The sequence below is a fragment of the Loxodonta africana genome, chromosome 8 (genome assembly GCF_030014295.1).
Source record: "Loxodonta africana isolate mLoxAfr1 chromosome 8, mLoxAfr1.hap2, whole genome shotgun sequence".
Taxonomy (NCBI): domain Eukaryota; kingdom Metazoa; phylum Chordata; class Mammalia; order Proboscidea; family Elephantidae; genus Loxodonta; species Loxodonta africana.
Window position 1 is genome coordinate 58,035,786 of NC_087349.1, and position 18,128 is coordinate 58,053,913.

At 37.4% G+C, this 18,128-nt stretch overlaps 1 protein-coding gene, 1 long non-coding RNA gene and 1 pseudogene across 4 annotated transcripts in view; 1 reads left to right on the forward strand and 2 right to left on the reverse strand.

Annotated features, from left to right (window-relative positions):
* STEAP4 (STEAP4 metalloreductase) overlaps positions 1–18,128 on the reverse strand; it is a 30,317-nt gene that overhangs the window by 8,700 nt on the left and 3,489 nt on the right. The gene's annotated exons all lie outside the window — the stretch shown is intronic.
* LOC135232236 (uncharacterized) overlaps positions 1–18,128 on the forward strand; it is a 62,667-nt gene that overhangs the window by 3,132 nt on the left and 41,407 nt on the right. The window contains exons 2-3 of the long non-coding RNA XR_010322678.1: positions 8,385–8,489; positions 11,580–11,717. This is a non-coding gene — a long non-coding RNA (uncharacterized LOC135232236). The remainder of the gene's footprint in view (positions 1–8,384; positions 8,490–11,579; positions 11,718–18,128) is intronic.
* Positions 641–18,125, reverse strand: LOC135232233 (neugrin-like; annotated as a pseudogene).

Sequence of the window (18,128 nt, forward strand, 5' to 3'; positions counted from 1 at the left end):
GTCTACCTTTAGCATTATGCTCTTTTAAGAACTATCTATATGGGATCAAATTGATAACAGCAACCCAAAAGATTAGATAGGAACCTTATGGCGCACTGAGTTTATGTTAATGATGGAGGAACAACTTAGAAAAGGACAGTGAGAATGGTTGCACAACTCAAGCAATGTAATCAATGTCACTAAATTGTATGTATAGAAACTGCTGAATTGGTGTATGTTTTGCTGTGTATATTCTCAACAACAACAAGATAAATTTAGAAGAAAATATATCGGAGATTAAAAAAAATTTTTTTTTTTTTAAATGGAACTAAAAGAGAATTAGAAGAAACCATGGAAAACTATTTTATTATCTTAGAGGAGGAAGGCCTTTTTTTCCTATGTTACAAATCCCTCAAACTATTAAAGAATAGTTTGAAGTTGAATACATAAAAAGAGATAATATATACAAAGCAAAAACCAAAGTCAGAAGACAACAAACTGGGAAAAATATTTTCATCTCATGTGAATCAATAAGGAAAAAAAATTGCCCACAAAAATTATTGGTTAAAATGTATGAGCTGATAGTTGATCCTAACGAAATAGAAAAGACTTTTATATAGTAAAAGATTCTTAATCTCACCAAAAAAAAAAAAAAAAAAGTTTAAATTCAGATACTGTAAGGAACTATGTGACTATATTCCTTTTTAAAAATTTGTGAAATTTATATTTGAAACAAAAAATCAGACAAAAGTTCTCAAAGATTCTATGCTGTAACATAATCTAGGTTACTGTCTATACTTCTGAAGAATTTGAAGAGTATTATTTTTATTTTCAGTATTAAATTTTTCTCAAAGTTCTTAAATTCTTCCCAAGATTTATTTAAGCATTCAAAATGTATATATACACACATATACATATATCTATGTATATTTTGGTCTTTTTTGTTCAGTGATGCTCAGTGTGAAGAGGAGTACTGCCTACCAGACTGTTGTTGTTAGCTGCCCTTTGGTCAGTCCCCTACTCATGACAACCCCGTGTGTTACAGAGTAGAACTGCTCCCTAGGGTTTTCTTGGCTGTAATCTTTATGGAAGCAGTTTTCTAGGCTTTTCTTCGGCACTGCTGGGTGAGTTCAGACCGCCACTCTTTAGCTGACAGCAGACTGCTTTTGCCACCCAGCCTCCTCCACCACAGACTAGGCCCGTGGTAGTTGTTGAATACATATTAGAAGGATGGAATGTAGAAGTTGGAAATAGCAGCGTTTACTCTGTGTGCCAGGCACAGTGAGAAGTGCTTAAACAAGAGGAAGGTGAATAATTAAAGAGTAACCAAGGGGGAGAGTGGACAAGAGGGAAGGAGGAAAGTGGGGGGTTTGTTTTAAAGACATTACTTCTTTCATCCAAATGGGTTTAAAATAAAACTCACTGAACTTGATGTGGAACTTTCAAATCAATCACTGTGTGGCTCTTGCACCATGGATTACATGTGGACTGTAGAACGTATGTACCTTCTACCTTTCTACTGGGGTTCCAGAAATTTGTGCTTTCCATGTAAGCCTATGAAACACAGCTGCATTTTTACCTGAGCTTATTCAAAGTTGTATACCTGTATCACAAGCTGACCATCTAGGATAGTCAGAAATTACAGGGGAAAGACACAAGAAATATAGGACTTTCTTGTACTTCCACGGAAACTTCTTTTAATAATCAAATTAAGCACAACAGTTGAATCATTTTGTAATCCAGCTGGTGCTACCCTGAACAGGTGTCAGAGAAGGTTATGGCCACATATGGGAAAGCACCTGTAGGTGGTCAGAAGACCACACCACTCCCCAATCACAGATAGTGCACATCAGTACATAAGGCCCTTCACAGGAAAACACAATTGTACCTTTGAAAACTTCTTAGTAGCATCTATAAATTTTGCAATTTATAAATTGCAAACTAGTTTAGCAATTTATATTACATTGGTTAGCTGCAATTCAGTTATAACTCAAACCCTCAAACTACTGAATAGTGTTTTAATTATTCTTCTTTGTACAACTGGTTTGTGAGTGTGTTGAAATAATATCAGGCTGTCACTTTTCCTCCATTATTTTATTCTAATATATCTCCCTCTCATATGAATGTTTGAGATGAACATTCACAAGCAAAACATAGATTTGATTAAGTTGCCGGTATCTGTTAATGAGATGGATGATTTCTTTATTGTAATATTCTGATTTGAATCATCTAAAGCATTGCAAAAGGAGAGTGATTCTGGACTCTATTTTGACTGTGACTACATTAATTTATTCTAACCTGCTGTGGACTTTTTAAAAATGAAGATATTGACTACACAGTACAATTGTTTTGCTCCACTTCTTACTATCAATGTGACCTTGGGCATTTTACTCAAATTATTTGTATCTCAGTTTCATCATCTTTAAAATGAGAAAGTAATAGTACCTCCTTCAGAATTATGGTGTTGACGAAGAATATTGAATATACCATGGACTGCCAAAAGAATGAACACATCTGTCTTGGAAAAAATACAACCAGAATGCTCCTTAGAAGCAGGGATGGCGAGACTTTGTCTCATGTTTTTTGGACATGTTATCAGAAGGACTCAGTCCCTGGAGAAGGATATCATGCTTGGTACAGTAGAGGATCAGTGAAAAAGAGATGCTTAACAGTGTAATGGATTGACATAGTGGCTGCAACAATGGGCTGAAGCATAACAGCCATTGTGAGGATGGCAGAAGACTGGGCAGTGTTTCATTCTTTTGTACATAGGGTCACTATGAGTTGGAACAGACTTGGTGGCAGCTAACAACAACAACAACACTTCAGAGATACTGTGAGAATTCGATAAGCTGATGTATCTTAAAACAGTTCCTCAATAAATGATGGCTTTATTATTATTAATAGACTAATAATTGATTAATTATCCAACTGACTAATAGAGTTTTCAAGTATCTAATTATTGTGACCTTTGTATAAATTTTATAAATTAAGGGTTAATTATGCTTATACAACTGTGATTATGTAAATTATAAAGCTGATCTGTAGTAGAGTGCAATGATTCTTAAGCTCCCCCTTGAGCCACTTATTTCTATAAGAAGTGGATTTACAGCATATGAATTTATCAAAACACAGATGTGAAAACAGCTCAAGTGTGAATTTCTCTCATTTGTAATTCTTTCACATTTATTTCAATATTTTCCTCTTAAGATGCAGTTTGGCAATCCAATGTAATACACTTGGGCAGTTACCCCAACTATTAAAATTTATTTTCATACTTAAACCTTCAGAGACATCACTGAGCAAACAGAGACTACAAAGACAGTAAAAAAATATTAAAACACCATGGTTGGCTTAACAGAAAAAAGTTATTCACAGTGCAGTTATTTCTTATGCAAGTTATAGAAGGTGTGAGGTTGATAATTGAGTTGGCCACATCTTGATTCACACTGCAATTTCTCCTTGTCCTATCTCCATCTCCTGGGCGGAAACTGAGCTCAGCTTAGCCTCCACTGCATAACTGGCTCACTTTGGAGCCCCATATCTTGTATCTCTTGATTCTTGTCCTGGGGCTTCTCTGTGACCTGTGCATTCTTAGCAGGCAGATGTGTACAACCTGTGGGGCGACTGTAGACCAATGGGAGAAAGGAGCTTTTGGATAACTGCTTCTCCATTTTCATCTTCTGGCAAACAGTACTCACACATTCCATAAGGCTCCTCAGGAAGTGCCAGTGGAATAGAGCCCGACTAACCAACTGGATTACACACTCTTGTACTGTCTTTCCCACCTTCCCTGGCTTATGCATCCTACCCCTCACTCTGCTTCCCGGAGTCACTTTCCCAATGAACTATCTGGATACAAGTCTTTGTCACAAGGTCCTCTTGCAAGACAATTCGGGAAAATAAAATGTTTATTTACTTTTTTTGTAAGAAGAAAATTTCTCAGGCCTAAGGTCACCATAACTGGAATGACTAAGTAAAAAACAAAAAAATTAGTAATTCTCTAGAAGAGTTTATTTTTGAACTTGGAAAAATAGGAGTTCATAAAAAATGGAACTTATGCTTACTCTCAACCACAAGGGAGATCAAGTTGAGGGTGTAATTTATGGCAAGTACTTAATAAAGAAGGATGTTACACCCATTGAAGACATTTTTGTAACTCAAAATAGCTTGTAAGTTTAAACATGGATTCATTGAGGTAATAAGATTTCTTATTCGAAGACTTTAAAAAAGTAGTCTTCTAGTCTTGCCATACTCTTCTCAGATGTAGAATGGAAGAAATAAAGAAAATATAAGAAGGTAGTAAACAGGAAGTGGCATTATTAAGGGAGTAAAAGACAGGTTAAAATAGTTAAAACAAAACATAGTGGTCTTCTTTCTTCAGCTCTCCACAAACCTCAGGTATGTAGCAGTAAACACAGCAGGAATATCTCTTGGTTCAGAAAACCTCCAGTATTGGTTTTGCCTCCTATTGAAACATCTTCCAGAAGGGCTCTTGAAAATAGAGCCAAGAGAGGTAAAATGATCTTACAAGGTGTTGTTTAGGTTAGGGTTAGCAAACAATGATGTAGATGCCAAAGGTGGCAAAGACAGCTGACAAGGCCCTGGTAGCAGCCATCATCTAGAAGCAAGGCTTCAAACTGGTTCATTCCAGTTTGACCCCTTACTGAGAACTTGCATTTCCACCCCAGATATACTGAATCATAATCTACATAAGAATCACCTGGGGATCTTGTTGAAATTCTTATGTATACATAAGAATCGATGGGGGGGATCTTGTTAATCTGTAGATTATGATTCAGTATATCTGGGGCAGAAATGCAAATTACCAGCAGGGGGTCAAACTGGAATGAACAGATAAGGTGATGGTTGGACAATATGATGATTAAAATTAACATCACTGATCTGCACATGTGAAGACTGTTGATATGCCATGTGTTTTGTTACATGTATATACCACAGATTTTTTTTTACGTCTTTATAATAAATGGATATTGAACTAAAAAAGAAAAATACCCGTGGAGCATAGTTCTACTCTGGCACACATGATTTGGAGTCAACTCCTAGACAACTGCTAGGAGCGGGTCAGAAAGAGTCTTGCTCATCATCTCCCTCTGTCTGCAGAACCCACCCTAGGTATTGGGAACCTGAGGCATAAGGAAGCATTTTTCTGGAATGGTCGTAACTGGGAATCTCCTGAGGCTTGTTAGGGCCAGTCTGGCTTGTGTGTTTTACTTTTCTCACCTACAGAAGCGAAAAAGCATATAAGTATTTATTTACATAATACATTTATAGAAGAAAAAGGAAAGAAAATCAGAGAGACCCAGACCACTTCCAGTTTTTGAGGATTCCAGCAAAATAAAAACTTGGAAATGTCAAACCAGGATGTTTTTATGCCTTTTTTATGCAGTATATTTTAAATATACTTAACAAATCAATACCTTAAAAACAAAAACATAAAGCCCTTTTATTTGAAATATATATAGATTCATAGGAAGTTGTAAAGATAGTATGGAGAGGTCCCTGTGTATCCTTCATCCAGCTTTTCCTAATGGTTATATTTTATATAACTATAGTACAATATCAAAACTAAAAATTTGAATTGGTACAATGCGTGTATGTAGTTCTATGTTGTTTTATCATGTATATATAATTTTTTTTTTATATGGGTTTCCAAAGCTTTAAATCTTTATGGAAGCAGACTGCCATATCTTTCTTCAGTGGAGCAGCTGATGGGTTCAAACTGCTGACCTTTTGGTTAGCAGCCGAATGCTAAAACACTGCATCACCAGGGCTCCCTATAGATTCATGTAAACACTACTGCAATCAGCATACAGAAACATTCCATCACTACAAAGACCTCCCTTGTGCTACCCCTTTTCAGCATACCTGCTTCCCTCATTCCCCTACCATCCCTAATCCCTGGGAACCACTAATCTGTTCTCTATCTCTATAATTTTGTCACTTATCCATGGATTGGGATTGGCTTTTTTTTTCCACTCAGCGTAATGCCCTTGAGATCTATCTACATTGTTTGTGTATCAGTAGTTCATTCCTTATTATTGCTGGGTAGTATTCAGTGGTATGGATCTATCAGTTTGTTTAACCATTCATCTACTTTGGACATTTTGGTTGTTTTCACTTTTCGTTGTTGTTAGGTGCCTTTGAGTTGGTTCTGACTGATAGCAACCCTATGTGCAATAGAAGGAAACACTGTCTGGTCCTGTGCCATCCTCATGATTGTTGTTATACTTAAGCCCATTGTTGCAGCCACTGTGTCAATTCATCTTGTTGCTTGCCTTTCTCTTTTGCTGATCCTCTGCTTTCCGGTTTTTAGCTTTTACAAATAAAGCTTCTATGAACATTCACGTACAGGTTTTTGTGTGAATAAAGTTTCTTTTCTCTGGGATAATAGCCCAGGAGTGTGACTGCTGGGTCATATGGTATTTGCTTAGTTTTATAAGAAACTGTCACACTGTTTTTCAGAGTGACTGTACCATTTTACATTCCTACCAGCAATGTATGAGTGATCCAGTTTCTCTGCATCCTTACCAGCATTTGGTGTTGTCACTACATATTTTTATGTTAGTCATTCTGATATGCCATTGTGGTTTTAATTTGCATTTCCCTAATGGCTAATCGTGTCATCTTCTTGTCCTCTTTGGTGAAAGACCTTCATTTTTTTTTTTCCATTTTAAATTGGATTTTTTAAAAATAGTTTTGAGACTTTATTTATTTTAGATATGAGTCCTTTGTTAAAGTACATGGTTTTCAAATATTTTCTACCAGTCTGTAGCTTGGCTTTTCCATTATCTTAGAAGAGTCCTTCACAGAACAAAAGTATTTAATTTGATGAAGTCCAATTAAAAAAAATTTTTTTTTTAATTGTCTTAGGCTGGGTTCTCTAGAGAAGCAAAAGAAGTAAAGCATATAAATGTATATATATAACCAAACTCGTTGCTGTCGGGTCAATTCTGACTCATAGTGACCCCAAAGAACTGCCCCATATGGTTTCCAAGGAGCAGCTGGTGGATTTGAACTGCTGACTTTTGGTCAGCAGCTAAACTCTTAACTGCTGTGCCACCACAGAGAGATTTATATTAAAGAAATGGCTCATGTGGTTGTAGAGGCTGGAATGTCCCAAGTCTGTGAGTCAGGCTGGAGGCTTCTCCTGATACACGTAGCTACAGGGGCTGGCAAACCCAAGACTGGGAAGTCAGACAGCAGAGCTCTGGCTCACAGCCTGCAAAGATGGATGAATTCCAAGATCTGCAGGCAAGACAGCAAGTAAACTGCTAGCTCAAGTCCCAAGAACTGGAGGTCAGATGAACAGGAGCTGGCTGCAGGATCCAGAGTGTGCAAAAGCCCACAAGCCTTGCCAGAAAGTCCACCTATGGTGGACTCAGGCCACACCCCCAAGGAAACTCCAGTTCAACTTATTGGCTACTCATAGCAGAACCTATTATGGAGATGATCATATTATATCAAATCTCATCATGGAGGTGATCACATTATTATAAGACTGCCAAACTACATCATAACTGCCAAGCCACTGAGAATCATGGCCCAGCCAGGATGACACATAACCTTAATGATTACACCAATTTATTGATTTTTTTTCTTTTATGGATTATATTTTGATGTTATATCTAAGAATTCTTCACCAGTCCTTAGGTCCTGAATATTTTCTCCTAAAAGTTTTATGTTTCTACCTTTTGCATTTAAGCTCATGATCCATTTTGAGTTAATTTTTATACAAAATGAAAAGTTTAGGTCAAGGTTCATTTTTTGCTTATGAATAGCCAACTGCTCCTCCACCATTTGTTGAAAAGACTGTCTTTTCATTGAATTGCTTTTTTGCATTTGTCAAAAATCAATTGTCCATATGTGTGTGGCTCTATTTCTAGATTATTCTGTTCCATTAATGTATGTGTTTATTACTCTGCTAATACCACAGTCTTGATGACTATTACTACATAGTCTTAAAATTGAGTAGTTATTTCACCCACTTTATTCTTTTTCAAAACTAATTTTTCACAGTGGTTTTTCAAGAGTTTTACCTATGTAGTTCCTTTTTCTTTCTATAAATTTTTGAATAAACTTGTCTGTTTATTAAAAAATCATATTTTAAATGCTTATACTTAAAAAAATCAATGCTTAAAAATATTCTAAAAATACAGTGCAACCTAGTTGTTTTGTTTAGGAGATAATTACAGGCTGTATTAAAGTATTAATTCAGACTAAAGCATAGTAGTAGTATCCAGATATCTGATAAGTAGACAAAAATTTTAAGTTATATGATGGTCTTCCTTCAATCTTAGTAGTATATTCCTGTGACTATATGCATAGGCCTCATTTAGGGAATGAATCAAAATCAAATTTTGGAGTTCTTTGTGTATCCGCAGCCCAGGGCCAAGTGACCCTTCTGTCCCTCCCCTCGTCCTAAAAAGAGATCCTGTTCTCCATTCATCGTAAGAAAACAAGGATCAGCAATTTAACCCTTCTAAAAGGTGAGTATTTTTTGTCTTATACTTGGAAAATGGGCCACCTGTTTTCCTCAAAGATTTTGTAGAATAAAGAGAAAAATATATAAATATTAATGTATGTAATACATTTATAGAAGAGAAAGGATGAAAATCAATTCCTGATGAAGATGGGCCTGGAAGGAAAAATTAGCTCCCATGACTTCATTTTATTTCTTTTATTTTGAGAAATCCACAGAAAATACAAATTAAAATAAAAAATCCTTTAAAGACTATTCCTTAGTTATATACATTAGGAGGCTTGTTTCTTAACTCATACAATCTTACATATTTTACAAACTAAAATGCCAAAAGTGTTTAATATACAAAAGCTTCGTATATTAAACATATATAAAAATACCTGTAAAGACAAATCTCTCATCACCCAACATTCAGTGCTTAGTAATGAAATGGTGTGCTGAGATCCATCATAAGATCATTACTAAGCAAAGAAGGAACCATCTATGAAGAATGGATTGAAGAGTATGGAAGGAGAGGGAACATGATGGAAGTACAGACAGACATTGTCCTGGAACTCATTCCCATCTTGGTCCAATCATTGAAACAACTTCTTAGCATCATTAAGGTTTATAAAAGTGCAAATATCTTTGCAAAGGGTTACACTATAAAGCAGTTTTTTTTTTTTTTTGACTGCTTCCTTTTTTTTTGCACATGAGGAAAACAATCAGTTGACTAAGCAGTTCCAGAACTGTTAGTATTCATTAAACAAGAAGGACGTGAGGCCAGAAAGCAAACTGTTCATTTCCTCTCAAACACATTTCACAAGTATCACAGAAACTCACAACACACACAACATGGGCTGGTTTTCAATACATAGAAAGTCCAAGCAAGAAGCGTGAGTAGAGACGATCGACAGGGGTCAGACCTGAAGCAGTGCTCCACGAAGCTTGAGTCTGTCCTGTCCAACATTCGCCCTGGCCCCTTACACATTGTCCCTGAAGTTCATTGCCCTCTGTCAGATTTAAGTCCGAGCACCTCTTTTCTGCTCATTTTACAAGCCCTTATTCTTCTAAGTGGCTTCTTATTCTAAGGTGGCTAATCCATAAACAGAAATCCAGGCAGCTCCAAATCCACTTGCCCAGCTGTTTCACATAGCATCTCCACAAGGTAGGTCCCTGCTCAAGTTCTATACTGGAAGTTTCCATTGCTGTCAAGGAACTCTCCCTCCCTCTGTACTACTTTACTGCTGAAGATCAAGTTCTGGTCACTTGGCTCCTCTTCTTCAACTTCTCCAGTTTCTTATTGCTTGGTAATCCGTCACTGTCAGTTCCTCCTGTGCCCTCACAATCACTGGTCGGGTACTTCTGGAACTCCAGCTGATGACCTGGGGCTGCAGTTACAGGCACAAATAGATCTCCTTTATTCCTCCCAGGGTCTGGATTCCTTCACTCCTTCCCTTCTGTCTCCTCTGTGTATTTGTACTATGAGTGTTCAACTCTATCACTTTCAAAGCTGTGCTGCGACTCTGGCCTTTGGATGAGACTTTACCCCCTGGCATCTGCAAAGAGCCTGATAGAGAATGGCCTGCAGAGAGCAGCTTCATGGTATTCCCAGAGGTCTGAATCTGCCGGAGCGAGTGAGCAAGCCCAGCCTGCTTAAGAACTTTTTAATCCTGTTTCAGTTTTAGCACCAATGTGGGTATACACTTGCTTTTTAAAAACCTTCAGATCACATGGTGCTGACATCAAAGACTTCGGCCAATCTGGAAACTGACCAAGACTCTACACATTCCTTATGTACATACTGGAGTTGCCCCACAGCTTCCCGCTGTCAGGGTCCCAGGTGGGGCACCTGGTGCCTCCATTTGTCTCTGAATTTTCTGGAGCCGGATTGCTTTTTTCTGTTGTTTCAGGGCTCTGAGAGAGACAACGAATAGCAAAGGCCATGTGTAGAAGCAAGACAGGTGACTGCAAAACCTCAGGCTAAATCAAGAAGCAGAGAGCCCTCTTCTTTTTGTAAGCAAAGGCAACTGGGCCATGTCAGCCAGCTTAGACCTGCTCTGTCTAAAACCCCAGAAATCTAACACCTAAAACAACTGGTGGCATAATGGTTAAGAGCGTGGCTGCTAACCAAAAGGTCAGCAGTTTGAATCCACCAACTGCTCCTTGGAAACCCTACGGGGCAATTCTACTCTGTCCTATAGTGTCACTATGAGTCAGAACTGACTGGCAGTACTTAACAACAACAACAAAGAACAATAATGGCCCCCGAAGCAAGCTGAACTCTAAACAAGTGATGAAGTATGTCATTAGTGTTGCCCCATTAGGGTCTATGCCCTGGAGCAGTCGTGCCAATGAAACATACTCCAAGTCAGAAAGAGAGAGAATGTTCATCAGGAGGTGACACCAACAGAGAGTCCTCTTCATGGAGTCCTGAAAGGTAGTTTCTACATCAGAGCTTATATATCATTTTTATAAGGGTTACATAGTATCTTCAGGAACATAGCCCACAGATGGTCGGATAAGTATACATCACAAGACAATTACAAGAAACTATTAGACTAAAGTTATGCATGCCAGAAGTCTGGACTCTAACTGAGATAAGGACCAAGGAAAAAAGAAAGTTACAGACCAAAATTGCCAGGCAGCCTTCCTAGCTGCTGTCTTGCAGGCTGAAGGCCATTCTCCAAAAGAACAAAGAAAAGGAGGGAGATCAAGGGCGCAAGAGCTGAGAAGTTCCCACACCCCTTTGGAAAGAGACCAGTGTAGCTGGTGTAATAAAAAAGGACATTGACAGTGAGAGTGCACAAAATACCAAGCTAAAAAAACTTATAGGTTACTTAGAGTATCATTATGGTGTTAGTTATGTCAACCTGTATTTATAAAAACAAACCAAACGCAAACATCTCTCAAGGCGATTCTAATGCACACCAGGGTCAAGAACCAATGAAAATGGTAAAAGGGAAAGGTATCTTTTTGGAGAGGGATGATGGGAGTGGGGGAGGGGAGCAGAGGGCAAATGGAGTTTTGATGAGGAGGTTGTAAAGCACTGCAGAAAACTTTACAAGGTTTTTTTTTTTTTCTTAAATTTCACCTGCTTGACGATTTTCCCCCTAAGTAATTGGCTGAGGCTGAGAGGCCAGACTTCCTCTCTTTCTGTAAACCAGAGGTGAAAGCAGTACGCTTGAGTGTGCAGGCCCCACCAGAGAGGGAATCCGGGGATACCAGAGCTCAAGACTTAGCGTTGGACTGCAGGGTAAGTTTTGCTGTATAATTGTCTCAAAGAAACCTTGAAGAGCTGTTTTCCATAAGCCAAAAAGTTATAGTTTGATGAAATCTACACAGAAATCCACTGTGGTGCTCCTTAGTAGCAGCTCTCACAGAGTATAGCACAATATCTAGTTTATGATTTCAGTGAAACCATTATTAAAGACATTCTGCCCCTTTCTCTACTAAAGATTTCAACTGTGAATTCTGAAATGATTGCTCTCACAAGCATCTGAATTCCTCAGACTCCAGCCCCTCTGGAAACACACGCATACCCATTGGTGTTGTAGCACACAAATCCAGTCAGTTATCTAGCTTGGCACTTTCCAGGGAGTTAGGCTGCAAACATTTCAAATTGTAAGATGTGGCAGGATTTTTCAGGTTACTCGTAAACAGGGATTTTAAAAAAACCATCCTTCTGTTTTATTATTCCTTCTGAATTTCAACCTGAAAGCCCTAGATGACTTGACAACGGATTTGTAATGAGGCCCTTCAGTCAAATGTTTTCTTTCATCACAAGGAACAAGGACAGGAGGGAGTTATGCAACTATGACAGCCTTTTTGTGATTCAGAGCGTTTGTTCTAATACATCCCAGGCACAACTGGAAAGCAATAAATACATTTTAAAAAAAAAAAAACCTTACATTAATATGTGAATCCATCCAATTTATTCCCTGAGCTATTTCTGTATTTAGCAAGATCAGGGCCCTTTAGGGGAAACAAACATGTTGACATTTTAAGGGCATATTCTTTTACTGACAGATATGTATCACTGTAACAAAATCAGAAGACCTTGGTTTAAAAAGACCACTGATTAGAGATTATAAAGAATTTACTGTGCCCATAATCAACGAGTTTCCTATTAGTTTTTTTTTTAGAACAGTTCAATATTTAGACTATATATGAGTTATTTGAAAGTGTAAAAATATATTTTTTATTTTATCCTTGTAGTTAGAAGTAGCTCTGTTTGAAAGAGTAGTTTCTTACTGGGGACGTTTATGCATAGATTTTCCTTTTTTTAAATATACACATTAACACATTCCTTTAGCAAATATTTATTGATTGTGTACTATGTACCAGGCAGTATTTTGTATGTTGAAGATTAAGAGGCGAAGAATACAGATATCGTACAGAGTTTAAAGGACTAACTACTTGGCAAGTGCCAAACCAGATCTCTGAATTTGTGTGCTACAAAAATGATACATACGTATGTATGTGCATTCTCGTGAGAAAGTTGGAGAACGCACACATAAATAATAAATAAGATGATTTCAGATGGTGGTGAGTGCTCTGAAGAATACAGAACAAGTTAATGGAATAGAAAATGTTGGAGGGTTAGGGTCAGTCTATTTTAGAGAGGTGGTTAACATAAGTCTCTTTGAGTAGGTGCCAGTGAAGCTGTCAGGTTTAGAAAACAAGTCGGGACACCCAGCTAAATTTGAATTTTAGATAAACAATATTATTAATATTTTTTAGTATGTCACATGCAATATTTGGGATACAGTTATACTAAAATTTTTTCATTGTTTATCTGAAGTTAAAATTCAACAGGGTGTCCTTATTTTATCTGTCATCTCTAAAATTGAGGTGTAAAGGTGAGAAGGAGCTTGCTAGGTGAGTAGCTTTCCGAGCAGAAGGGGAATATATTAGCCATGTGAATAGTTAATAGTGCCAAGTGTATTAAACATGATAGTGAAGGGCCACCATTTTTAAAAATACTTAATAACAGCCCAAATTGCAACCAGATTAGTAAAAAGCTATTACTGACACTTCAGAATAAATGTACAGTTGTGTCATATGAAATGGAAGATAACTAGGTGCTGTAATATATTTGTACATCTTTTTAACTAAGTAGAAAATAGAAGTATGTAGTCAGAGGAGCAGGGTTGGGTGGGAAAGAAACTTCAAGCTTGTGTATTAGCATCCATTTCTAATTGAATACCAATAAGCATGAAGATAAACCCTTCAAAATTAAAATATAATTCAATGGGAAATTTTAATTGCCATTACACCAAACCTGTATTTTGTAAAGACGGATACACCTTTACTCAGAGTGGAGAGAAACTTGAGTTAAAGAAACTTGTCCAAAGTCATTTATTAGACACCACATCTAATATCTTCTCACAAATCCATATTGCTTCCCATTCTCTTTAGTACCACAACAGATTAAAAATTTGAGCAATCCCAGAGCATGATAAATCATCGTTTTGTGATTCGCAAAATAAGTACTAGTAACTGCTGAAGTTACTAATGGCCAGGCTAACACAAATTTGTAAATTAAAGCTCTCTTTCTAAATAATGGAACCCCTGCAGGTTGGTTGCTAAAAAACTGGTTAGTTGGTTCAATTGTTTTGTGAGCAAATGCTATCTATTTTAACAACTTACTTTATGAATGATTAGTTTTTATGCTAGTCAACAGTATAAAACAAAACAATAATCTTAATTTGCACAGTTTCATCAAGTTACAAGAGCATAACTAAATGTTATATTAATAGTTTATTTATTTAATATTAAAAACTTTTTTTAACATTAAAAACTTTTATATTAATGTTCTGTGGAGATTAATACTACTACATGAGCTGCTTAGAACTAGCTATGATATGTGTTGCAACAGAAGTGATTCTGTTAGTAACATTTCACTATGACTCAGTGAATTCAGAAGAGTGAGGTAAAAGATCTGTATTATCTGTTTTAATTGCACTTTAGGAAAGCATTTATTTATAACTTGAGTTCACTGGTGAAATTCTATATTTAGCCTATGTTGTTACTGTTAGCTGCCATCCAGTCAACCGGATGAGTCCACAATGAGATCACACCTTTGTGATCCATAGTGTTTTCATTGGCTGATTTTTGGAAGCTCATCAGGCCTTTCTTCCTAGTATGTCTTAGTCTGGAAACTCTGCTGAAACCTGTCCAGCATCATAGCAGCACACAAGCCTCCAATGACAGACAAATGGTGGCCATCTAGAGGGTGTATTGGCAGGAAATTGAACCTGGGTCTCCTGCATGGAAGGCAAGAATTCTACCACTGAACCGCCACTGTCCTCTATAAATTTATATCTTTATATATGGTGTATAATATAATATAATAAGAAGCCCTGGTGGTGAGATAGTTAAGTGCTCAGCTGCTAACTGAAAGGTTGGTGGTTTGAACTGACCCAGTGGCACTGTAGGAGAAAAGACCTGGCAAGCAGCTCCCATAAGGATTACAGCCTAGATAACCCTATGGGGCAGTTCTACTGTGTCACATTTGGCCACTGTGAGTCAAAAATTGACTCAATGGCACCCAACAACAACATTATATATAATGTGATAAGTATTATAGAATTAAAAACTGGTGATACACATTGCCACATTTAGATCTCAGCTGCATGTGTCAAGATACATTAAGATTGCTTTATGATTCCCTGGCCAAGGATTTTATCATGTAGGCTCATTATCTGCTATCTAGACTGGGTCATTTGATTAAAGCCTGGGGTTCATCACAAGAAGGTCAGAGATTCAGTCATGTCTGTGTTAATTTACCTTGACCTCCATTTACATTCTAAATCCTGAACAGCTTCTTACAAATCTGTGGTTCACCAGAGATTCCGGATCAGTACCAGGAACTATCAGACAAACTATTCCATCTCACTGACTCGGGCACCTGGCTTGTTCACATTTCATGCCCATTTGTTTATTAGATGATTTGGTGACCTGTAGCAACTCGCTTGATATTTAGTGTCAGTTAGTGAATTTGGATTTTCTCTAGGACTAGTCAGAGATATTTATGATTTGTAAAAGTGATTTGATATTTTTAATTTTGAATTAAAGTTAATGAAAATTCCCCATAAATAGTCATTTATCCTTATATAAAAGCCACCAGGAATGACCTAAATATTGATAACTGCAAAATCAATTTAGGGGTTGAGCAGTTTTGCTGTGAATCTGAATGCCCACCCCCAATCTTGTTGATGGGGAGCTCCAGGTTCCTTTTTGGGAAGTCCCCTGAAGGCTGCTCATACTGCTTATGAATATATCCTTCTTCATCTCTATTACCAGTATTCTCCATTTCTAATCTGGCTCTCAGAGGCAAGGGTGCCCAATGGCCATAGTGTCTCTAATGGTTGTCAACTCAAGCTGCTAGCCATGATATGGCCTCAAAGCTCCTCTATTTCTTATCCCAGGGGAGAGACTACTCTTGATGCTCCTTCCCCTATCCTTGTGCTATACTCTGATACACAAACTAGAGAGCAGTGTTGATTGATAAGTATAATGAAATGTTCCCATTTTAATTCCTAGGTTCTTAATCTCTGCTCTTTTCAGTGGTGTGGTTGGAGCTGGCTTGCCAGTGAGAGCTTGAAATAGGCCATGGTGGGAGTTTTTATGTCATAGAAGTCAGCAAATGAAATGCTACAAGTCAGGACATTTTTTTTTTCCCCCATTGTGGAGATAATTACCAGCACACCACTGGCTCTTTTCCTTTAACTTGTATTCTTCTGCCTAAGACTTTGGCGTGTGGCCATGGAAATGGGAAAACTGTTGGTCTGACAGGCTGGTACCACCTTTCCAATCCTGACTTTGCACCATGAGCCTAAAATCTCTTTCTTCAGGGACATCCTTTCTCAGAGGCTCATAGGTTATTTATAGAAAGATTACCCCTGCCCAGCCAAAAACCAAACCCATTGACCCATTGCTATCTAGTCAAATCCGACTCATAGTGACCCTGTAGGGCCCACGATTTTGGCTGTAAACGTGATACCTCTAGACTCGTGTTTCCCTCAGGGAGATGGATACAGGGACCCCTTTGCAAACCACCATCTCCAAACATCTTCCAGTCTTTCAGACATGCCTTACAATTAGGGTTAACATTGTTTAGTATCTCAGTCTAAGAAAATCAGATTATTAACTGGGATGAACCCTTTACAAATTACCCTGTTAGCTGCTTTCTTCTCATCCTTCTCCCATTTCCTGTACCACCTAAGTCAGAGCAGTTGAACAGAATGAATAAATCATTTTAGTACATGGATACTAGAAAAGAAATAACTAGAAAAATGATAATTTTTTCTATATGATTTGATATAATTTAGTTCTTTTGAACTGTTTAATAGGCTTCATATCATATGCCATGTTTTCAGATATTAAAGGACTAAAATGTTTTACTTAAACTAATTAAAGCTTTTTAAAGTTCAGTATTCCAATCTTCATAACCTCAGTCAAATGCCTTAATCACACTTCACTCTTTAAAATGGATTACTCTTTAAAATAAATTAAAATCCAAAGTGCTATGGTTATAAATTATTAAAATTACCCAGTATAGCAACATTACAGGGTCAATAAAATTGAGATTAATGAGAAGAAACATCAAGGTTCCTGCAGTTTCTGCTTTTTTATAGTTATAATTATTTCACCTATATACTTATATAGTACAAAGCAATCTCACCTTTATCCCCAAATGGCAGGTAGTTGAAATCTGGACTTTGTCAGGACACTTTGACCTGTTAACTAATACAGTGCAGGGGAAATTCATACACATTACCCACTATGTCCACACTGATCAGCATCTTCCAAAAATAAAAATCAGTCTTATACACAATGTCTTGATAGGATTTCATGTTTTCAGCAGAGATTTACAGAATAGCCTCTCTGCCAGGCCCTGTGCTAGACAAGAGGGATAAAGTGATAAACTAGACTGTTTCTGTTGCCTGGGAGCCACAGTCTCAGTGAGGATATAGACAGATAACCAAACTTCTACAATTCCATGTGTGAGGGCCACTGAGGGAAATATGCAGACTGGATATGAGCCCAGAGGAGAGGCCATCACATGCCCAGGAAACAAGTTTATCAAAGTCTGTGCAAAATTGCTTTAGCCACTGTTTAACTTGGGCTCAAAACTGCTTCCACACCCTGTAGTAACAGCAAATACAGATGAAAGATGTATAATTAGTGCTGACCATTCACGGGCCTGCTCCTGTTCACTTATTCCACAGTGCTGGTGCCATCACCACTGAAGACCTGTTTAGAGCCCTGGCTCTGTTCTTGATGTAATTTTTTTCTTTAATAACTAGTGCTGAGTCAAGAGAGATGACTATCTAGTCTGTGGTCTAGTGATAACTCTCTGTTAGGTGTGCTATATAGTTATATTAAGTTATCTTTTAGCCTTCTTTTTATTCAGAATACAATTCCTAACTTTTCAAAACACCATTTGCACACATTTCCTTTCTTTTAAGATAAAAAGTGAACTTTACTTCATCCTGACATTAGGACCTATCATATAATCTACATTTTAAAGTAACATTCTTCTATCAAAATAACTTCTCAGAAATAGGCAAAGTATAGTACAGTAAGACCTTTCCACACATGGCTGAGTAAATTCATCTGGCAGATTGTAGCCATGAATTTAAATTATGATGTCAATGTC